We start from the raw sequence: 23,438 nt of genomic DNA on the forward strand, positions 1-23,438 counted from the left end.
TACTCTTACGGATTTATGGACAGCCGTGCAGGCTTCATGGTGTCAGTTCCCTCCAGCACTACCTCAGACATTAGTCAAGTCCATGCCATGTCGTGTTGCGGCACTTCTGCGTGCTCGCGGGGGCCTTACGTGATATTAGGTAAATGGTTCAAATGGCTCTAAGCACTATGGGACTTAACATCTGAGGTCATCAGTCCCTTAGACTTAGAACTACTTAAACCTAACTAACCTAAGGACGTCACAAACATCCATGCCGGAGGCAGGATTCGAACCTGCGACCGTAGCAGCAGCGCGGTTCCGGACTGAAGCGTCTAGAACCGCTCGGCCACAGCGGCCAACGATATTAGGTAGGTGTGTCAGTTACTTTGGATCTTGGGTGTAATTCAATACACTTTTTAAAAGTACAGTGGTTGCACAGGGATTATTATAATTTATTATTATATGAAGGATATTTTGCTCTTCTGTCTGCACAGTATTTGCTCATTCTTTCAGATATTTTCTTCCTTCGTATGAGATCACTCTTCATGTATCCCTTTTACTGATCTTTGTTTGTAGCATGATTTGTGTGTCTTGCAGTATTCTTGTTTCTTCTGTTTTGTCCTTTAAGTCATCTACTATTATCTGGAGTTCTCTTACACGTTCTTTAATTCATGTGATCCATTTAATATTGCTCTTACTGTTCCACAATTTTTCTGTTATTACCTTATCAATTCTGTTTTCTGGTGTTATCAACAGATGCTCAAAGAATGAGATACGTCTCTTCCTGATTGTGTTCGTTACTGTTTCTATTTTCTTCTACACAAGAATAATTAGGACGTGCATAAATAAACACTATCAAGTAAATGAGCATTTCGACAAAAACCTGATTCTCTCCACATGCCTTATAATTTTTTTGTCCTTTCAGGACTCTTTCTACCTCTTGGAAATGGGTGCTCTAATTTGTTAGGTCAGTTTTTAATAGGGGTATTTACGTTGGTTTCTAAGGGTTCTTCATAATTCAAAAGTTTATTAAATGCTGTTGCCATGGCTTCAGAATTTTATTTGTTACTGTGTCCCATTCTCCGTCTTTCAGTATTAGCAACAGGGGCTCATACTGTTGTAGCTGTTTCCCAAAGATTTTGTAGTAGTACCTGGAACTGGTTTTGTGGCAATTATGTTCTATAGAGATTAGATGGACATATTTTAAAATTTGTTTTCAAAATTGTCAATTTTTTCTGTTGATACACCAACAAATCATACAGCTTTCTTCACGGTGTGGTAATGGACACGTCCAAGCACGATAGCTCCGCTCTGATATTTTGCCACGGCTCCACGTCTGACCACTTTATTTCGCTGATTCCGCACAACCGGCTGGCACAAAAGCCCCATTACATTGCCATGACATACGTTACTTTTAGAGGCACAGATGGCAACGTAGAACCATTTCTGCATCATCTACAGAGCTGCAAAGCCAAAATTGTGCTCTTTTGTGGGTTGACTAATATTATTTACAGACAGCACCTGTTTGTTCCTCCTGTGGTTGCTGTGCGCAACAGGGTCAGCGTCTGGGCGAAGGAGGCTTTCTCCTCCTTGCAGTTGATGAGATGGTCTTTCTCTAATCCTCATAAATGGGTAGTGGTTTGGGAATATGAGGAAGGCTCACGTTGGAGTGATTTCCCCACGATGAGCGGTGTTTTCCATTGAAGAGAAGCGTCTGAAGGTAAGACAGCACGGGGCGGAACTACACTGCAGCAGAACGGTGCAGCACGACACGTCTCTATATAGTATACAGCTTTCGAACTGCAGCGGCACGACAATAGGTATCAAATTTTATATGTAAGTGGTAGGCAACTTTCGATGAAAATGGACGAAAGTGAGATGGATGTGGTAGTAATTTCCTTGTTGTTCGAGAAAGAAAATAGGTTGGAGGACAAGCAAGAAAGAAAAATGCGAAAAATATGGCTGGATAACATTTAGAATTCATGATATGAAGGAGAAAATCACACACTTTTGCCACGGCTTAAAAAATTCCAAAGAGATTTCATACGTACTTTAGGATGCCTCAAGATAAGTTCGACTCACTACAATCCATGGAGTCCCATATACCAAAAGCGAATACGCTATTCCGAAAACCGATAGGCGTGGAAGAAAACACATGATAATTATTAGGTAACTATTTTTATTTACTACGTGGGTACAAATTATTGTACATCATATGTAACATTTTGTGGCTGTAGGAAACCATTCTTAGTTGTATCATATGTGTGGTTTAATTTTTCCGTTTTACCTCCGGAATCCTTTGAGAAGCGTTGTCAGTTCCCTTAAGACAGTCATAGGTAGCTGTGTGAGAAATATTGTGTTGATTACTAGAAGCAATCTGATATCAGTATACTTTGAGTTTTGAGGAATTATTTATTTAAATCGAATGTAGATAAAATTAGATCGAGAAATGGTTTATTTAAATCATAAGATGAGATTAACTGTAGATTAAAACTGAAGAAACTGCGGAAAGGTAGGAATTTAAGGAGATGGGACCTGGATAAACAGAAACAACCAGAAGTTGTAGAGAATTTCAGAGAGAGCATTAGGGAAATACAATGGAAAGAAGTACAGTAGAAGAAGAACGTGTAGTTTTGAGAGATGAAATACTGAAGGAAGCAGAGGCTCAAGTAGGTAAAAAGTCGAGGACTAGTAGAAATCCTTGGGTAACAGAAGAAATATTGGATTTAATCGATGAAAGGAGAAAATATAAAAATTCAGTAAATGAAGCTTTCGAAAAGGAATACAAACGTCTCATAAATGAGATCGACAGGAAGTGCAAAATGGCTAAGCAAGGATGGCTAGAGGACAAACGTAAGGACGCAGAGGCATATATCACTAAGGGTAAGACAGATATTTCCCACAGAAAAATTAAAGAGATCTTTGGAGAAAAGAGAACCACCTGTATGAATATCAAGAGCTCAAATGGGAAACCAGACCTAAACAAAGAAGGGAAAGCAGGAAGGTGGAAGGACTATATAGAGGGTCTATACAAGAGCGATGTACTTGAGGACAATGTTATGGAAATGGAAGAGGACTTAGTTGAAGGTGAAAAGGGAGATATGATACCGCGTGAAGAATTTGGCGGAGCACTGAAAGACCTAAGTCAATAAAGGTCCCCGAGAGTGGACAACTTTCGATTAGAACTACTGATAGCCTTGGGAGAGCCAGCCATGACCGTACTCTACCGTCTGGTGAACAAGATGTATGAGACAGGCGAAATACCTTTTGACTTCAAGAATAATATAATAATTCCAATCCCAAAGAAAGCAGGAATCTACAAGTGTGAAAATTACCGAACTATCGGTTTAATAAATCATGGGTGCAAAATACTAACACAAATTCTTTACAGACGAATGGAAAAATTGGTAGAAGCCGACATCAGCTAAGATCAGTTTGGATTCCGTAGAAATGTTGGCACTCGCGAGGCAATACTGAACCTACGACTTATCTTAGAAGATAAATTAAGGGAAGGCATTTGTACACTTAGAGAAAGCTTTTGAAAATGTTGACTGGAATACTCTCAAATTCTAAAGGTGGCAGGGGTAAAATACAGGGAGCGAAAGGCTATTTATAGTTTTTACGGAAACCAGATGGCAGTTATAAGACTCGACGGGCATGATAGTGAAGCAGTGGTTGGGAAGGGAGTGAGACAGGATTGAAGCCTATCACCCATGTTGTTCAATCTGTATATTGAGCAAGCAATAAACGAAATAAAAGAAAAATGTAGAGTAGAAATTAAAATCCATGGAGAAGAAATAAAAGCTTTGAGGTTTGCCGATGACATTGTAATTCTGTTGAGACAGCGAAGGACCTGGAAGAGCAGTTCAACCGAATGGACAGTGTCTTGAAAGGAGGATATAAGATGAACATCAACAAAAGCAAATCTAGGATAATGGAATGTAGTTTAATTAATCAGGTGATGCTGAGGGTACTAGATCAGTAAAAGGAGACACTTTAACTAGTAGATGAGTTTTGCTATTTGGCGAGCAAAATAACTGATGATGGTAGAAGTAGAGAGGATATAAACTGTAGTCTGGCTATTTCAACGAAAGCGTTTCTGAAGAAGAGAAATTTGTTAACATCGAGTATAGACTTAAGTGTTAGGAAGTCTTTTCTGAAAGTATTTGTATGGAGTGTGGCTATGTATGGAAGTGAAACATGGACGGTAAATAGTTTAGACAAGAAGAGAATAGAAGCTTTTGAAAAGTTGTGCTACAGAGGCATACTGAAAATTACGTGGGTAGATCTCGTAACTAATGAGGAGGTACTGTATAGAACATGGGCGAAGGGGAATTTGTGGTACAATCAGACTAAAAGATCGGTTGTCAGGACACGTTCTGAGGCATCAAGGGATCACCAATTCAATACTGGAGGGAATCGTGGAGGGTAAAAATGGTAGAGTGAGACCAAGAGATGAATACACTAAACAGAAACACTGCATGTAGGTTGCAGCAGGTTCTGGGAGATGAAGAAGCTTGCACAGGATAGAGTAGTATGGACAGCTCCGTCAAACCAGTCTCTGGACTGAAGACCTCAACAACAACAACAATGACAACAACAAAACGTAGATGGAGCTGTTTCCTTTGTTACTGATCTGGCTTGTCCTGTTGATGTCAAGCTCCTCGGCAGATTCTCCGATACTGTACCATGTATTTTACTTTTTGCCATCAGCTGTAGGTCTGGAGGCAAGGCTTGAGAGAGTCAGCCATAGCTCTAAACAAAAACAACAAAATAAAAAAATAAAAAAAAACAAAAAAAAGAGAGAGAGAAATTTGTAGCGTCTCCACTTTCCGTTGTTGCCAGTGGTCGTGAATTCAAATAATCCCCTAGAACACTGGCTGGCGATAACTGAAGCGTTCTGTTCGTATTCCTCACAGTAACATTCTTGAAAACCTATGACGTTGCTGATATAGAAGATAAGGAAGCATTGGAAAATATTTCTATAGCCCGACCTGTGACATATGTATCCACAGGTAGAGAGGTATTGAACCAGCAATGGTAACCACATGCATGCGGCCCATAGAGGACTTGGCTTTTGTTTACATAGACATGTGACGTCAACAGTCGAAGAACTCTAACTGTATACACAAAAATAGACGTGACTTTCACCTGCTGGATGTAGGTGATACGGGCCTGAGAGCAATGGCTCGTGCCCTGAGCTCATCTGTCCAGTAGAGGCCCGTGGTGGCGGCGGCATGTGTGTGCATTGGAGCCTCTGATATGTTGTGATTGACGATAGTTCTGAAGCATTTTTCACGTACACTGACTGTTTGTGCACTACATTATTTTGGCCATTTAAGCATTGTGAGCATGTTGGCAGAGCGTGTTACATGCATTATTTCGGTGATTTACGAGTGGTTTGCAGGTCTGTAGGCTATGTACTGAATTATTTGGACAGTTTAGAATTAATGAGCGTGTCTGCAGAGCGTTTTACATGCGTTATTTTGATAATTTATGAGTGGTTTTCGTGACCGTACATCAGTGTATTGCCTTATTTCTGTGATTTGCGAGTAGTTTGCAGGGCTCTAGGCTATGTATTGTGATCTCAATCACGTTGGGGTGGGTGTTTTGTATCAGCGTAATAAATAAACTACGTGAAATGTGCCCCTAAATAAATTGTTCCGAAACTAAATAAAGTACACTTTTTCCTCCTTCCAGGACAGGGTGAGTCCTTTTCCCGTCATTTTTCTCCCAGGCCGCAATCTTGGGTTACATCACAGGAAGGACGATGGTGCCCTCTGCTGGCAGTACTGTGTACTAAGCAGTTGGACTCTGGACCTCATGGTGAACACACTGTATGGAGCTACTGCCTCAAATTGTTTAAAGAAACACTGCATGCAAAATAAAGACTTACGTCGATCCTACACAGCAGTCCAGGACAGGCTGAGTCCTTTTCCTGCCAATTCCTAGGAAGAGGTGGCGGTCAGATGACTTAGGTTAGTGGAGGTAACCCAAGTGACCTATTTCCCCACCATTTTCTTAGGTTAGTGGAGATAACCACAGTGCATTACATTGTCCTACTGGAATTAGAGCTTCCCGCCATTTTCTGGCGGTGAGGGGAGGGGGAGGGGATGGGGGAGGTTAATTAATTGATCAATTTAATTAAGTAGTCAATAAAATTGATAACGTTGAGTAGGGCTATTCCAATAACTTAGACCTGAAAGTTTACTTGTAGCAGTGATGGCAAGGGGGTGGATTGGTGGTTTCCTGAAGGGGAGAGGGGAGGGGGAAAGGGTGGGGGAACAATAGGTTAAGTACCTGTCAATCAAAAGGATGGATCCTTTTAGCAGAACAATAGGTTAAGGACCTGTCAATCATAGGAGGACAATAGGTTAATGACATATCAATCAAAGGAGAGCGATAGTTTTGCCCCTGAGTGCATACTGTCCCTGATGTAGGCAACTCACACTAACAAAATGCGCTGGTGCCCCTGTTGTCCCCCTACTTACTATCCCCCACTTTCTTGAAACAATTCCACACAGATGACTGGTTTTTACGGTTCATTTTTTGAACAACAAAGAAAAAACTCTTTTCACACACCTATTACATAAACAAAATACCCTTGGAAGCGTAGAATTTCCTCAGGCAAGAGAGACTATCGGTGGCGTGCGAATAGTACTGATAGTTTCATGTCAGCACCATTCAGAACACTTCTTCACTACTGTGCTCTTTGTCTCACTGCTGCCAACGACAGCGATTCATCAGTTGTTGCATTATAGTTGCGTGATGAAGACTAATCCTGTTGTTGTATGGCGTTTAAATAACGAAGTGATTGACGAAAGAGCCATTGTTGGCACACTGAGGTTACCACCTATGATACTCTGTAGAGCTAGGTGCTTTAGAGGCGGAATTCTTGCTCGTGACGCTCGAAAAAGTATTAATCAGGTTACAGAATGATGAAAACTTGAAAAAATGAAAAATAAAAACAATGGTGAGCTTATTCACCCACTGCACAAGTTTCAAACAAGGGCTTTCAGAATTAATGGGCAAGAGCTTAAGAAATATCTATAGAATTTGGAGTTTTGCAGAATCATTCTACATCTACATCTACATTTATACTCCGCAAGCCACCCAACGGTGTGTGGCGGAGGGCACTTTACGTGCCACTGTCATTACCTCCCTTTCCTGTTCCAGTCGCGTATGGTTCGCGGGAAGAACGACTGTCTGAAAGCCTCCGTGCGCGCTCTAATCTCTCTAAATTTACATTCGTGATCTCCTCGGGAGGTATAAGTAGGGGGAAGCAATATATTCGATACCTCATCCAGAAACGCACCCTCTCGAAACCTGGCGAGCAAGCTACACCGCGATGCAGTGCGCCTCTCTTGCAGAGTCTGCCACTTGAGTTTATTAAACATCTCCGTAACGCTATCACGGTTACCAAATAACCCTGTGACGGAACGCGCCGCTCTTCTTTGGATCTTCTCTATCTCCTCCGCCAAACCGATCTGGTACGGATCCCACACTGATGAGCAATACTCAAGTATAGGTCGAACGAGTGTTTTGTAAGCCACCTCCTTTGTTGATGGACTACATTTTCTAAGCACTTTCCCAATGAATCTCAACCTGGTACCCGCCTTACCAACAATTAATTTTATATGATCATTCCACTTCAAATCGTTCCGCACGCATACTCCCAGATATTTTACAGAAGTAACTGCTGCAGTGTTTGTTCCGCTAACATATAATCATACAATAAAGGATCCTTATTTCTATGTATTCGCAATACATTACATTTGTCTATGTTAAGGGTCAGTTGCCACTCCCTGCATCAAGTGCCTATCCGCTGCAGATATTCCTGCATTTCGCTACAATTTTCTAATGCTGCAACTTCTCTGTATACTACAGCATCATCCGCGAAAAGCCGCATGGAACTTCCGACACTATCTACTAGGTCATTTATATATATTGTGAAAAGCAATGATCCCATAACACTCCCCTGTGGCACGCCAGAGGTTACTTTAACGTCTGTAGACGTCTCTCCATTAATAACAACATGCTGTGTTCTGTTTGCTAAAAACTCTTCAATCCAGCCACACAGCTGGTCTGATATTCCGTAGGCTCTTACTTTGTTTATCAGGCGACAGTGCGGAACTGTATCGAACGCCTTCCGGAAGTAAAGAAAAATAGCATCTACCTGGGAGCCTGTATCTAATATTTTCGGGGTCTCATGAACAAATAAAGCGAGTTGGGTCTCACACGATCGCTGTTTCCGGAATCCATGTTGATTCCTACATAGTAGATTCTGGGTTTCCAAAAACGACATGATACTCGAGCAAAAAACATGTTCTAAAATTCTACAACAGATCGACGTCAGAGATATAGGTCTATAGTTTTGCGCATCTGCTCGACGACCCTTCTTGAAGACTGGGACTATCTGTGCTCTTTTCCAATCATTTGGAACCCTCCGTTCCTCTAGAGACTTGCGGTACACGGCTGTTAGAAGGGGGGCAAGTTCTTTCGCGTACTCTGTGTAGAATCGAATTGGTATCCCGTCAGGTCCAGTGGACTTTCCTCTATTGAGTGATTCCAGTTGCTTTTCTATTCCTTGGATACTTAATTCGATGTCAGCCATTTTTTCGTTTGTGCGAGGATTTAGAGAAGGAACTGCAGTGCGGTCTTCCTCTGTGAAACAGCTTTGGAAAAAGGTGTTTAGTATTTCAGCTTTACGCGTGTCATCCTCTGTTTCAATGCCATCATCATCCCATAGTGTCTGGATATGCTGTTTCGAGCCACTTACTGATTTAACGTAAGACCAGAACTTCCTAGGATTTTCTGTCAAGTCGGTACATAGAATTTTACTTTCGAATTCACTGAACGCTTCACGCATAGCCCTCCTTACGCTAACTTTGACATCGTTTAGCTTCTGTTTGTCTGAGAGGTTTTGGCTGCGTTTAAACTTGGAGTGGAGCTCTCTTTGCTTTCGCAGTAGTTTCCTAACTTTGTTACCGAGCGAGGTGGCGCAGTGGTTAGCACACTGGACTCGCCTTCGGGAGGACGACGGTTCAATCCCGTCTCCGGCCATCCTGATTTAGGTTTTCCGTGATTTCCCTAAATCGTTTCAGGCCAATGCCGGGATGGTTCCTTTGAAAGGGCACGGCCGCTTTCCTTCCCAATCCTTCCCTAACCCGAGCTTGCGCTCCGTCTCTAATGACCTCGTTGTCGACGGGACGTTGAACACTAACCACCACCACCACCACCACCTAACTTTGTTGTTGTACCACGGTGGGTTTTACCCGTCCCTCACAGTTTTACTCGGCACGTACCTGTCTAAAATGCATTTTATGATTGCCTTGAACTTTTTCCATAAACACTCAACATTGTCAGTGTCGGAACAGAAATTTTCGTTTTCATCTGTTAGGTAGTCTGAAATCTGCCTTCTATTACTCTTGCTAAACAGATAAACCTTCCTCCCTTTTTTTATATTCCTATTAACTTCCATATTCAGGGATGCTGCAACGGCCTTATGATCACTGATTCCCTGTTCTGTACATACAGAGTCGAAAAGTTCGTGTCTGTTTGTTATCAGTAGGTCCAAGATGTTATCTCCACGAGTCGGTTCTCTGTTTAATTGCTCGAGGTAATTTTCGGATAGTGCACTCAGTATAATGTCACTCGATGCTCTGTCCCTACCACCCGTCCTAAACATCTGAGTGTCCCAGTCTATATCTGGTAAATTGAAATCTCCACCTAAGACTATAACATGCTGAGAAAATTTATGTGAAATGTATTCCAAATTTTCTCTCAGTTGTTCTGCCACTAATGCTGCTGAGTCGGGAGGTCGGTAAAAGGAGCCAATTATTAACCTAGTTCGGTTGTTGAGTGTAACCTCCACCCATAATAATTCACAGGAACTATCCACTTCTACTTCACTACAGGATAAACTACTACTAACAGCGACGAACACTCCACCACCGGTTGCATGCAATCTATCCTTTCTAAACACCGTCTGTACCTTTGTAAAATTTTCGGCAGAATTTATCTCTGGCTTAAGCCAGCTTTCTGTACCTATAACGATTTCAGCTTCGGTGCTTTCTATCAGCGCTTGAAGTTCTGGTACTTTACCAACGCAGCTTCGACAGTTGACAATTACAATACCGATTGCTGCTTGGTCCCCGCATGTCCTGACTTTGCCCCGCACCTGTTGAGGCTGTTGCCCTTTCTGTACTTGCCCAAGGCCATCTAACCTAAAAAACCGCCCAGCCCACGCCACACAACCCCTGCTACCCGTGTAGCCGCTTGTTGCGTGTAGTGGACTCCTGACCTATCCGGCGGAACCCGAAACCCCACCACCCTATGGCACAAGTCGAGGAATCTGCAGCCCACACGGTCGCAGAACCGTCTCAGCCTCTGATTCAGACCCTCCACTCGGCTCTGTACCAAAGGTCCGCAGTCAGTCCTGTCGACGATGCTGCAGATGGTGAGCTCTGCTTTCATCCCGCTAGCGAGACTGGCAGTCTTCACCAAATCAGATAGCCGCCGGAAGCCAGAGGGGATTTCCTCCGATCCATAGCGACACACATCATTGGTGCCGACATGAGCGACCACCTGCAGATGGGTGCACCCTGTACCCTTCATGGCATCCGGAAGGACCCTTTCCACATCTGGAATGACTCCCCCCGGTATGCACACGGAGTGCACATTGGTTTTCTTCCCCTCTCTTGCTGCCATTTCCCTAAGGGACCCCATTACGCGCCTGACGTTGGAGCTCCCAACTACCAGTAAGCCCACCCTCTGCGACTGCCCGGATCTTGCAGACTGAGGGGCAACCTCTGGGACAGGACAAGCAGCCATTTCAGGCCGAAGATCAGTATCAGCCTGAGACAGAGCCTGAAACCGGATCGTCAGACAAACTGGAGAGGCTTTCCGTTCAGCCCTCCGGAATGTCTTTCTCCCCCTGCCACACCTTGAGACGACCTCCCACTCTACCACAGGTGAGGGATCAGCCTCAATGCGGGCAGTATCACGGGCAACCACAGTCGTAGTCCGATCAGGGGATGCGTGGGACGAGCTGGCCGTCCCCGACAAACCCCCATCCGGACCCCCACAGTGATTCCCATTGGCAACAGCCTCAAGCTGTGTGACCGAAGCCAACACTGCCTGAAGCTGGGAGCGAAGGGATGCCAACTCAGCCTGCATCCGAACACAGCAGTTGCAGTCCCTATCCATGCTAAAAACTGTTTTGCAAAGAACGTCTGAACTAATCTACAGAGAGCGCAAACAAATCGACAAAATTTAAACGGTTATTAAAATACAAGATTGCCTAGTACATGCAGTAATGCTGCTACTTGCGCACTGCTGACACTGCTCGGCGGCGGAAGGAGACTACGCGATTTTACACTATTCAGGTACTAAAACGCGATGCTACACTCTCAAATACTATAACACGCCCGAAATTTAAGAATTAAACAATGCAAGTACCAAAAACACGCAAAGAAATTAAGAATTAAACTATGTAACAAATGAGTGAGCTAGGAGTATACGACTTGCTGCTGCAGCTGCTTATCCAACGGCGGCAAGGAACACACTGACTGTGACCAACTGACACTGGCCGTTCAAAACAAAAACAGAAGACAAACGACTACGCGAATTTACACTATTCAGGTACTAAAACGCGATGCTACACTCTCAAATACTATAATACGCCCGAAATTTAAGAATTAAACAATGCAAGTACCAAAAACACGCAAAGAAATTAAGAATTAAACTATGTAACAAATGAGTGAGCTAGGAGTATACGACTTGCTGCTGCAGCTGCTTATCCAACGGCGGCAGGGACGTTCACACACAACCCTAGGCTAGAAGAGATTAGTTTTGTCTCACATCCACTGAAACCTTCACATTTCGTTCGAATTACTTGTTAATATGCACTTCAATGTTGTGAAAGCAGATAGTATGTAAATACAGCTGTATATTTTAATTATGTCCAGCCACCATACAAATAAAAAATCTTGACACTCGATGGGTTGTGCTTTTACTATATTCAGTTTTGCGGAAGCTGGTGTGACCATTCGCTAATCGACCATAACATGGGCGACCAACATATGAATGATGTTTGTGCTTCTGCAAAAGCAGAAGTGCCGTAGGGGCATTATGATTGCGTCTGCCGCTGCCGCTGTGGTTGCCCCGGTTGCTGCCCGCAGTGGGGCTGAGCCCTCGCCTGTGGTTGATTGGGAGGTCGTTCCAAGGCGTGGCAGGCAGCGAAAGACGTCCCCGGAGGCTGATCAGAAAGCCACCCCGGTGCGTCTGACAAACAGATTTCAGGTACTGTCTCTGGCTGAGCCAGATGCAGCAGCCTGCCCTGTTTCAGAGGATTATTCTCAGCCTTCAAGGTCCAGGCAGTCGCAGAGGGTGGGCTTATTGGTAGTTGGGAGCTCCAATGTTAGGCGCGTAATGGGGCCCCTTAGGGATATGGCGGCTAAGGAGGGGAAGAAATCCAGTGTGCACTCCGTGTACATTCCGGGTGGAGTCATTTCTGATGTGGAAAGAGTCCTTCCGGATGCCATAAAGAGCACAGGGTGCAGACAGCTGCAGGTGGTGGCACATGTCGGCACTAATGACCTGTGTCGCTTTGGATCTGAGGAAATTCTCTCTGGATTCCAGCGCCTATCTGATTAGCTGAAGGCTGCCGGTCTTCCTTACGAGATGAAGGCAGAGCTCACCATCTGCAGCATCGTTGACAGAACCGACTGCGGACCTTTGGTGCAGAGCCGGGTGGAGGGTCTGACTCAGAGGCACGGACGGTTTTGCGACCGTGTTGGCTGCAGATTCCTTGACTTGCGCCATAGGGTGGTGGGGTTTCGGGTTCCGCTGAATAGGTCAGGAGTTCACTACACTCAGCTGACGGCTACACGGGTAGCGGAGACTGTGTGGCGTGGACTGGGCGGTTTTTTAGGTTAGAAGGCCTCAGGAAAGTACGGGGTGGGCTGCAATCTCAAAGGGTGCATGGCAAATACAGGACGTGCTTGGATCAAGGAACAGTCGGAATTGTAGTTGTAAATTGTTGTGGTTGTGCTGGGAACGTCCCTGAGCTTCAAGCGCTAATGGAAAGCACAGAAGCTGAAATCGTTATAGGTACAGAAAGCTGGCTAAAGCCCGAAATAAGTTCTGCAGATTTTTTTACGAAGTCTCAAACGGTGTTTAGGAAAGATAGATTAGGCAGAATTGGTGGTGGAGTGTTTGTGTGTGTCAGTAGTGGTTTAGCCGGCCGGAGTGGCCGTGCGGTTAAAGGCGCTGCAGTCTGGAACCGCAAGACCGCTACGGTCGCAGGTTCGAATCCTGCCTCGGGCTTGGATGTTTGTGATGTCCTTAGGTTAGTTAGGTTTAACTAGTTCTAAGTTCTAGGGGACTAATGACCTCAGCAGTTGAGTCCCATATAAAAAAAATACAAAAAAAAGTAGTGGTTTATCTTGTAGTGAAGTCGAAGTAGATACTTCGTGCGAATTGGTATGGGTGGAGGTTATACTTAACAGCCGAACTAGGTTAATAATTGGCTCCTTCTACCGACCCCCAGACTCCGATGATATACTTGCTGAACAGTTCAGAGAAAATTTGAGTCTGGTAACAAATAAATACCCCACTCATACGGCTATAGTTGGTGGGGACTTCAACCTTCCCTCGATATGTTGGCAAAAATACTTGTTCAAAACCGGTGGTAGACAGAAAACATCTTCCGAGATTGTCCTAAATGCTTTCTCCGAAAATTATTTCGAGCAGTTAGTCCACGAACCCATGCGAATTGTAAATGGTTGCGAAAACACACTTGACCTCTTAGCCACAAACAATCCAGAGCTAACAGAGAGCATCATGACTGATACAGGGATTAGTGATCACAAGGTCGTTGTAGCTAGGCTCAATACCGTTTCTTCCAAATCCACCAGAAACAAACGCAAAATAGTTTTATTTAAAAAAGCGGGTAAAGTGTCACTAGAAGCCTTCCTAAGAGCCAATCTCCATTCCTTCCGAACTGACTATGCAAATGTAGACGAGATGTGGCTCAAATTCAAAGATATTGTAGCAACAGAAATTGAGAGATTCATACCTCATATATTGGTAAGATATGGAACTGATCCCCCCATGGTACACAAAACATGTCCGACCGCTGTTGCAGAGGCAACGGAAAAAGCATGCAAAGTTCAGAAGAACGCGAAATCCCGAAGATTGGCTAAAATTTACAGACGCGCGAAATTTGGCACGGACTTCAATGCATTGAGGTTGACGGACATAATTTTGAGCATGTATTGCATTAATGTGGTATTTACAGGTAATCACGCTGTAACAGCATGCATGTGATCAGACCGGATGCTTACGTACGGGTCACCTATCAGAGTCGGATCTAGATGTATCACTCCTACTACGCACGCCCCGTACCATTACAGAGCCTCCACCAACTTGAATAGTCTCCTGCTGACATGCAGGGTCCATGGATTCATGAGGAGGTCTCCATACCCGAACACGTCCATCCGCTCGATACAATTTGAAACGAGCCTCGTCCGACCAAGCATCATGTTTCCAGTCATCAACAGTCCAACGTCGGTGTCAACGGGCCGAGGCGAGGTGTAAAGCTTCGTGTCGTGCAGTCATGAAGGGTACATGAGTGGGCCTTTGGCTCCGAAAGCCCATATCGATGATGTTTCGTTGACTGGTTCACACGCTGACACTTGTTGATGCCCCAGCAATGAAATCAGCAGCAATTTGCGGTAGGGTTGCACTTTTGTCACGTTGAACGATTCTCTTCAGTTGTTGATGGTCTCGTTCTTGCAGGATCTTTTTCCAGTCACAGCGGTGTTTTACCGGATTCCTGATATTCACGGTACACTCATAAAATGGTCGTACCGAAAAATCCCCACTTCACCGCTACCTCGGAGATTCTGTGTCTCATCGCTCGTGCGCCGACTATAGCACCACTTTCAAACTCGCTTAAATCTTAAAAACCTGCCATTGTAGCAACAGTAACCGATCCAACAACTGCACCAGACACTTGTTGTCTTACATAGGCGTTGCCGACGGCAGAGCCGTATTCTGCCTGTTTACATATCGGTGTATTTGAATACGCATGCCTATAACAGTTTCTTTGGCGCTTCAGTGTATATCATTCTACAACATAGAGTTTAGGAGACAAGACGTCATAACCATTTAGACCCATGAAAAATTAGTTTTCGCTTCATAAAATGCGCAAATTACCTAAACTATATTCATTCACTGTTTGAAAATGAGAGCACTTAGAGAGCTACAACAAACTACAAACGTAATCTCAGACCTCACTTGCATGCTTAATGTCAGATATTTAACACGTTAACTTTTTTGTAATTTATCCACTTTACTGGTTGTTGAACTCCGTGGCTGTGGATTATATCATTTAAAGAAATTCAGAAACCAGCCACTTATTTATGTATTTCCATTCATGCAATACTCGTTTCGGGCTTTCATCCATCTTCAACTGGCGCAATACATATTTGAATCTTTAGTGAGTACATCGTTAAAACATCAACAACAAATCGAACGCAGCAGCTGCCTTCTGCAAAATTAACTTTTTTTGTCTACTACATTTCACGTGTATACCTACGATATATTTTTGCTTGGTTGTACTTACTTTCTACTCTACTTGTTATTTCGATTTTCGCGTTTGCCACAGACACTTTTCCACCTGTATCTTGCGCAAAACAGGGCAGTATCCACCGCGTTACCATATGAAATCTTTGTTTACATCGGAAAGCTACGTCTATGGTCGAAGTTATATTTTACTTGCAGGTGCTGTAAATACTATTTCTAGTTCAAGATTCTATATGATTTAAAAAAAACTGTAATTTTTTAGCATAAATATACTGAGTGTTCTATACAATTATTAAATAAATCCAGTAGTTACCGTTTAATTATACTAAACAGAATATTATAAATATAATATACTGAATTTTATGTAAAAGAATTGATATCACATATTTTGTTGATGGAGTGACGTTTACAAGCAATTAAGACAGAGTAGCAGATTTACAAGGTGTAGAACTACTACGTTTTGGATGGACTCAAGTTTTTCATTGGCTGCACTTAGTGTGTGGGTCTACGAGCAAATTACAGACATTCCTTAAATTTTGTTAGGTAACTCTATTTGGTCACCTGGGGTGTCATTTGTTGTTGTACATTTGTCTGAATAAATTTTAGTTTCCTCAAATAAATTCACTTTTTTTTCCTTTGTTGCCCTGGTGGAATATCGTGAAGTTGTGAGCTATGTTTGTCACTTGATGTTCACCTTCAGCTACATGTAGGGCAACTGTACATTTAAAAAAAAAATTCCATCCACGTGCTCCCGGAAACGTACCGTACATTGAAATTTCTTCCTGTTTAGCCAATGTACGAGGGCTATCCTGGAAGTAACAGAGTTGATCTATACTGGTGGTGGGCGGGGCTACAGGCGCCATATAGGTGCCATAGCGTTCCTACACTAAGCACGCGTGAACTCTGTGTCTCTGCTACTTGCTTTATGTGACGAGTTAAAATATTCGCTACATTAGAAAATCCCATCACTTGTGAGGTCCATTACGTGATTAGGTTTCTTGGCAAGAAACTGCAAATCAATTGAAATTTGTCGCGACCTTTGTGATGTGTACGGAATAGGAATAACGAGTGAAAGCAGAGTGAGGCAATAGTGCGTTGATTTAAAAAATGCCCGTATCAGTGTTCACGATGAGGACCACCGTGGTTGTGACAGAATAACTAATAATGAAAATCATGGACAAAAGTCGTGAAAATCTTTTCACAATTACGAAACTTTAGCAATATTTTCCCTAAATTTCGCCGAGTTTCGGCATGAAACTGTGGCAGAGAAGGTTAGTTACCATAGATTTTGTGCTAGGTGGGTTCCCAAAATCCTAACGGAAGACCACAAAACACAGAGAGTGGCTGCAGCACTTACCTTCATTGAAGATTACGAGAAAAATGGTAACAAAGTTATCGATCGTATCGAAAGTGGGGACGAAATATGAAGCATGTCAGTTGTGAAACAAAAAGGCAGTGGATAGAATGGGGACACACAAATTCTCCCAAGAAACCAATGTAGTGTTTGCAAACACCGTGAGCAAGAAAGATCATGGTTGCTGTGTTTTGGGACTAAGGGGGTGATTCTCGTTGATTTCCTTGTGATACTTGCTCATAGAGGTATTTTTCAACACTGACGAAGTTAAGGCGGGAGATATAGAACAGGCATGGGGAAAACTTAGCGGATTTTTTTTTTTTACGACAACGCATGTCTACGCCTGGTCAATCATACCCGAGAGCTCCCACAGGATTTTGGATGAGAGTTGTTTATAATCCGCCATGCAGCCCGCATTTGGCGTCGAGCGACTGACACCTCCTCGCTACTCAACGCTTTGATACTGACGTCAAACTGCATGCTGGTACAGGGTGTTTCAAAAATGACCGGTATATTTGAAACGGCAATAAAAACTAAACGAGCAGCGATAGAAATACACCGTTTGTTGCAATATGCTTGGGACAACAGTACATTTTCAGGCGGACAAACTTTCGAAATTACAGTAGTTACAATTTTCAACAACAGATGGCGCTGCGGTCTGGGAAACTCTATAGTACGATATTTTCCACATATCCACCATGCGTAGCAATAATATGGCGTAGTCTCTGAATGAAATTACCCGAAACCTTTGACAACGTGTCTGGCGGAATGGCTTCACATGCAGATGAGATGTACTGCTTCAGTTGTTCAATTGTTTCTGGATTCTGGCGGTACACCTTCTCTTTCAAGTGTCCCCACAGAAAGAAGTCACAGGGGTTCATGTCTGGCGAATAGGGAGGCCAATCCACGCCGCCTCCTGTATGTTTCGGATAGCCCAAAGCAATCACACGATCATCGAAATATTCATTCAGGAAATTAAAGACGTTGGCCGTGCGATGTGGCCGGGCACCATCTTGCATAAACCACGATGTGTTCGCAGTGTCGTCTAAGGCAGTTTGTACCGCCACAAATTCACGAAGAATGTCCAGATAGCGTGATGCAGTAATCGTTTCGGATCTGAAAAATGGGCCAATGATTCCTTTGGAAGAAATGGCGGCCCAGACCAGTACTTTTTGAGGATGCAGGGACGATGGGACTGCAACACGGGGCTTTTCGGTTCCCCATACGCGCCAGTTCTTTTTATTGACGAAACCGTCCAGGTAAAAATATTCTTTGTCAGTAAACCAAATGCTGCCCACATGCATATCGCCGTCATCAGTCCTGTGCACTATATCGTTAGCGAATGTCTCTCGTGCAGCAATGGTAGTGGCACTGAGGGGTTGCCGCGTTTGAATTTTGTATGGATAGAGGTGTAAACTCTGGCGCATGAGACGATACGTGGACGTTGGCGTCATTTGGACCGCAGCTGCAACACGGCAAACGGAAACCCGAGGCCGCTGTTGGATCACCTGCTGCACTAGCTGCGCGTTGCCCTCTGTGGTTGCCGTACGCGGTCGCCCTACCTTTCCAGCACATTCATCCGTCACGTTCCCAGTCCGTTGAAATTTTTCAAACAGATCCTTTATTGTATCGCTTTTCGGTCCTTTGGTTACATTAAATCTCCGTTGAAAACTTCGTCTTGTTGCAACAACACTGTGTTCTAGGCGGTGGAATTCCAACACCAGAAAAATCCTCTGTTCTGAGAAATAAACCATGTTGTCTACAGCACACTTGCACGTTGTGAACAGCACACGCTTACAGCAGAAAGACGACGTACAGAATGGCGCACCCACAGACTGCGTTGTCTTCTATATCGTTCACATCACTTGCAGCGCCATCTGTTGTTGAAAATTGTAACTACTGTAATTTCGAAAGTTTGTCCGCCTGAAAATGTACTGTTGTTCCAAGCATATTGCAACAAACGGTGTATTTCTATCGCTGCTCGTTTAGTTTTTATTGCCGTTTCAAATATACCAGTCATTTTTGAAACACCCTGTATAAACCAGTGGTTGCAATCGCAAGTGGCAGGTGTCTACAGAGAGAGTATCGAAAGACTTTTGTCATGGTATGAAAATTTTCTCGGTATTAATAGCGATTATGTAGAAAAATAGCTGAAAACTGTATCTTTAAAGTGTACGTTCATAATAAAATTTTGTTTTTACATATTGTTCATTTTTTTATTCCAAAACAGTTGTTATTTTCTGGATAGCACTTGTATATCTATACACCTGATCGACCACATGGCTTGCTGTCATTTTTAATATTATGGATGTATTTATCTTTTATTTTGTTATTTGTGGAAAATATGAGTCTGATATTTGTTCCTCAGACCAAGAAGAGTACCAAACAAATTTTTTCTGAGTAATTGGCATAATTTGCTGATACAACCACACATTAACTACAGAGACGAAAAAAGAAACATAATCCAATGTGAGCCCAACCAGTGCACGCATGTCCATTGTTCTGCATTTATTGTTTGTAAACGTCACTCCAACTGTCAGTAAAATAAGTAATATTAATTCTTTTCTATAAATTGTAATATATTATTTTCATAATATTAGAAACAGTTTCATAAAACAGAAGCTATTGTGCATATATAATAACACACAGAGCTCTCAGCACATTCATGATAAACGATTTCAGTTTTTCTTTTTAGCCAAGCAAAAGGCTAAACTAGAAACAGTACTTTTATAACCTGTAGATAAAACCTAACTTTGACCATTAACGTAATTATCCAGTGTAAACCAAGACACAAGTCGGCAGCATGGCGGATAATGTGCTGTTTTTGTGCGAGATACAGGTGGAAAGGTGTTGGTGCCACATCTATAAACGCAAAAATCGGCATAACAACAAGCAGAGTAGAAAATGAGGATACCTGACCAGTAATATGTAGTAGATACACAGCTTCGAAGTGCAATACTTTAACAAAATTGTTAATTTTGCACAGGCCAGCTGTGGCACGCAAATTGCTGTCGATGTTTTAACGATATACTTACTGAAGATTCAAATATGTATTAAGCCAAATGAAAATCAGTGGAAGTCTGAAACGCGCATTAGCATAAACAAAAATACATATCGAGTGAGGTGGCTCACTGGTTAGCACACAGAACTCACATTCGGTAGGACGAAGGTTCACACCCGTGTCAGTCATCCTGATTTAGATTCAAATGGTTCAAATGGCTCTGAGCACTATGGGACTTAACTTCTGAGATCATCAGTCCCCTAGAACTTAAAACTTCTTAAACCTAACTAACCTAAGGACATGACACACATCCATGCCCGTGGCAGGATTCGAACCTGCGACCGTAGCGCTTGCGGGGTTACAGACTGTAGCGCCTTGAACCGCTGGGCCACCTAGGCCGGCCCTGATTTAGGTTTTCCACGATTTCCCTACATCGCTTCAGGCAAATGCCGGGATGGTTCCTTTGACGTTGGCTTCAATCGTCTCGTTCAAGCACAATGGCCGGGTTTTCTCTGTGTATATACCGATGGCTCCAAAATTCCGCAAGAAGAGTGTACAGGATGCGCTTTTTTCTGCCCTCAGATCCAGATCCGCAAAACCTTCAAACTGCCTACGAGCACTTCTATTTTTACGGCGGAGACAGTGGCAGTTTTGGAAGCACTTAGGTTTGTCTCTAGCACTTCCTTCCCCAAGATATTGATAGTATCTGACTCGCAAAGCGTTCTTAAAAACATTTAGTACAGTCCATGGAGCAAAACAACCAACAGTTATATCTTGGATGTGATATCTGAATATATTCGCAGCACACGCACGGGCCGGACGATCCGTTTGTTGTGGGTACCTCCCCGCTCTGGTATCCTCTATAATGATGAAGTTGATGCAATAGCCAAACATGCGGCAACCTTAGGCACCGTCCTGGATCTGCACCTTCCTTATACAGACTACTTACGTGAAGTCAAGGATCACGCAAGACAACAATGGCAGGAAATGTGGAACGTTTCTCAACATACAAAAGGCGGTTATTACGCAGTGCTACAACCTCGGATTCCTTCACAGCCGTGGTTCATGAGGACGCATCTGGACCGATCCACGATTTCTACCATCATAAGACTCCGCTTCAATCATGCCTCTTTCCCACAACATCTACATCGGATCAACGTTTACAGTTCACCAGCATGTGAGTGTGATCCTGAGTCGGAAGCTGATGTCAACCACATCTTATTTATGTGCCCCAAATTTTACCGTGAACGGTTGGTCTTTCTGAAGACATTGCTGAGTATGGGCTACCATCTTCCTCAATCAGCTTCTTCTCTTTTGTGTACTAAAGACGTTCGTCTATATAAAGTGATAGTTAACTTCATCAAGAGTACTGGTTACGATCTGTAGGTTTTAACGGTGTACATAAATTATAAATATGTCTTGCTGATGAAGATATTTCAGAACTGGTGTGAATTGTAAGCCAAGACACTTTTAATTATTTTCCAATTCAATTCAATTTTTAAAACGTTATGTACAAAACTGTAACAGTTAAGCTTTCTATTCTTGTAAATATGCATTTCTGTATTTGTTTATTCAATTATGTGTACATTGTCACTATGTGTAGCCGATGCCTAATTGAGTACACACTCAAAGGCCAAATAAACAAAAAAAAAAGGGCACGGCCGACTTCCTTCCCCATTCTTCCCTAATCAGATAGGACCGATGACCTGGTTGTTGGATACCCTCCCCACAAATCAACCAACTAAAAACACATAAAAAGTGGCTGGTTGCTGCGTTTCTTAAAATAACAACTTCGTCGTAAAGTAATCAGAAGTCTGAAGCTGTATTATGCCTCAGAGTTAGATTCTTTAAAGAAATGGTGCTACCAGGGATGTTGCGGTCGTTGAGAGGAGTGTTTCTCAGTGGGCGCCAGTCCCGTGACGCGATGTAGAGGCGCCAGCGCCGGCCTAGGACAGGTGGCTACTTGCGCCTGGCCCTTCTTTCTGCCGCGGTCCAATTAGCCAGCTGGGTAATGGAACAGTCGCCGTGACGGCACTTTTCAATCGTCGCAGCCTACGTGGGAATGCCGGCGACTCCGCTGCTTCTCGGAACCTTCCCTCGCCTTTCCGTCCCTTCCCAGTCCTTTCCCTTCCTTCCCGCGGGACGTTTTTACCTGCACCACCACCACCGCTGCCGGACAGTTGCCCGCCGCCGCGTCCGCGGCTTTTGTCCGAGAGTAATCGAAATTCGGCCCAGGGGGGCAGAGTGCGTCGTGCGTGTAGGCGCGTGACCACCAACGGCTACGCACCCGTCTGCCTTAATTGCGACCGCGTTGCAGCGGAAGTGCGAACAGTCCTGGCGACAGGTGGCGAAGCGTGTCAACGTATGAGTCTGCGCTGCTAACCTCCACCAGAAGAACAGTTACATCTCAAAAGCCCTTCTAGCCACACAGTGGAGGCAGCAAAGCACAACTTAAATAACGAAATATCTCTACTCGCCAACTTATTTACTGGATTCATTTGTTTAACTTGATCTGATTAGGACTAGGGTTTCACTCATAGAGTACTTTTTTTACGTCATAGCTACCTAAGAAATAATAATTTTAATATAAGTGACCTGGGTGTCAATCTGAGCAGTTCTCTCAGGTTGTTCGCAGATGATGCTGTAATTTACCGTCTAGTAAGGTCATCCGAAGACCAGTATCAGTTGCAAAGCGATTTAGAAAAGATTGCTGTATGATGTGGCAGGTGGCAGTTGACGCTAAATAACGAAAAGTGTGAGGTGATCCACATGAGTTCCAAAAGAAATCTGATGGAATTCGATTACTCGATAAATAGTACAATTCTCAAGGCTGTTAATTCAACTAAGTACCTGGGTGTTAAAATTACGAACAACTTCAGTTGTAAAGACCACATAGATAATATTGTGGGGAAGGCGAGCTAAAGGTTGCGTTTCATTGGCAGGACACTTAGAAGATGCAACAAGTCCACTAAAGGAATACTGCTGCGCGATGTGGGATCCTTACCAAGTGGGATTGACGGAGGACATCGAAAGGGTGCAAAAAAGGGCAGCTCGTTGTGTATTATCACGTAATAGGGGAGAGAGTGTGGCAGATATGATACGCGTGTTGGGATGGAAGTCATTAAAGCAAAGACGTTTTTCGTCGCGGCGAGATCTATTTACGAAATTTCAGTCACCAACTTTCTCTTCCGAATGCGAAAATATTTTGTTGAGCCCAACCTACATAGGTAGGAATGATCATCAAAATAAAATAAGAGAAATCAGAGCTCGAACAGAAAGGTTTGGGTGTTCGTTTTTCCCGCGCGCTGTTCGGGAGTGGAATGGTAGAGAGATAGTATGATTGTGGTTCGATGAACCCTCTGTCAAGCACTTAAATGTGAATTGCGGAGTAATCATGTAGATGTAGATATAGATGAAATAGTATTTAAATGATTTGAGTGTCTGAAGTGGCAATGTGAGTAAATAGTTAATTCTGGCTTTCCACGTACTACTGCAGCTGCTATCACTAACAAT

The sequence above is a fragment of the Schistocerca piceifrons genome, chromosome 3 (genome assembly GCF_021461385.2).
Source record: "Schistocerca piceifrons isolate TAMUIC-IGC-003096 chromosome 3, iqSchPice1.1, whole genome shotgun sequence".
In the NCBI taxonomy this organism is placed as follows: domain Eukaryota; kingdom Metazoa; phylum Arthropoda; class Insecta; order Orthoptera; family Acrididae; genus Schistocerca; species Schistocerca piceifrons.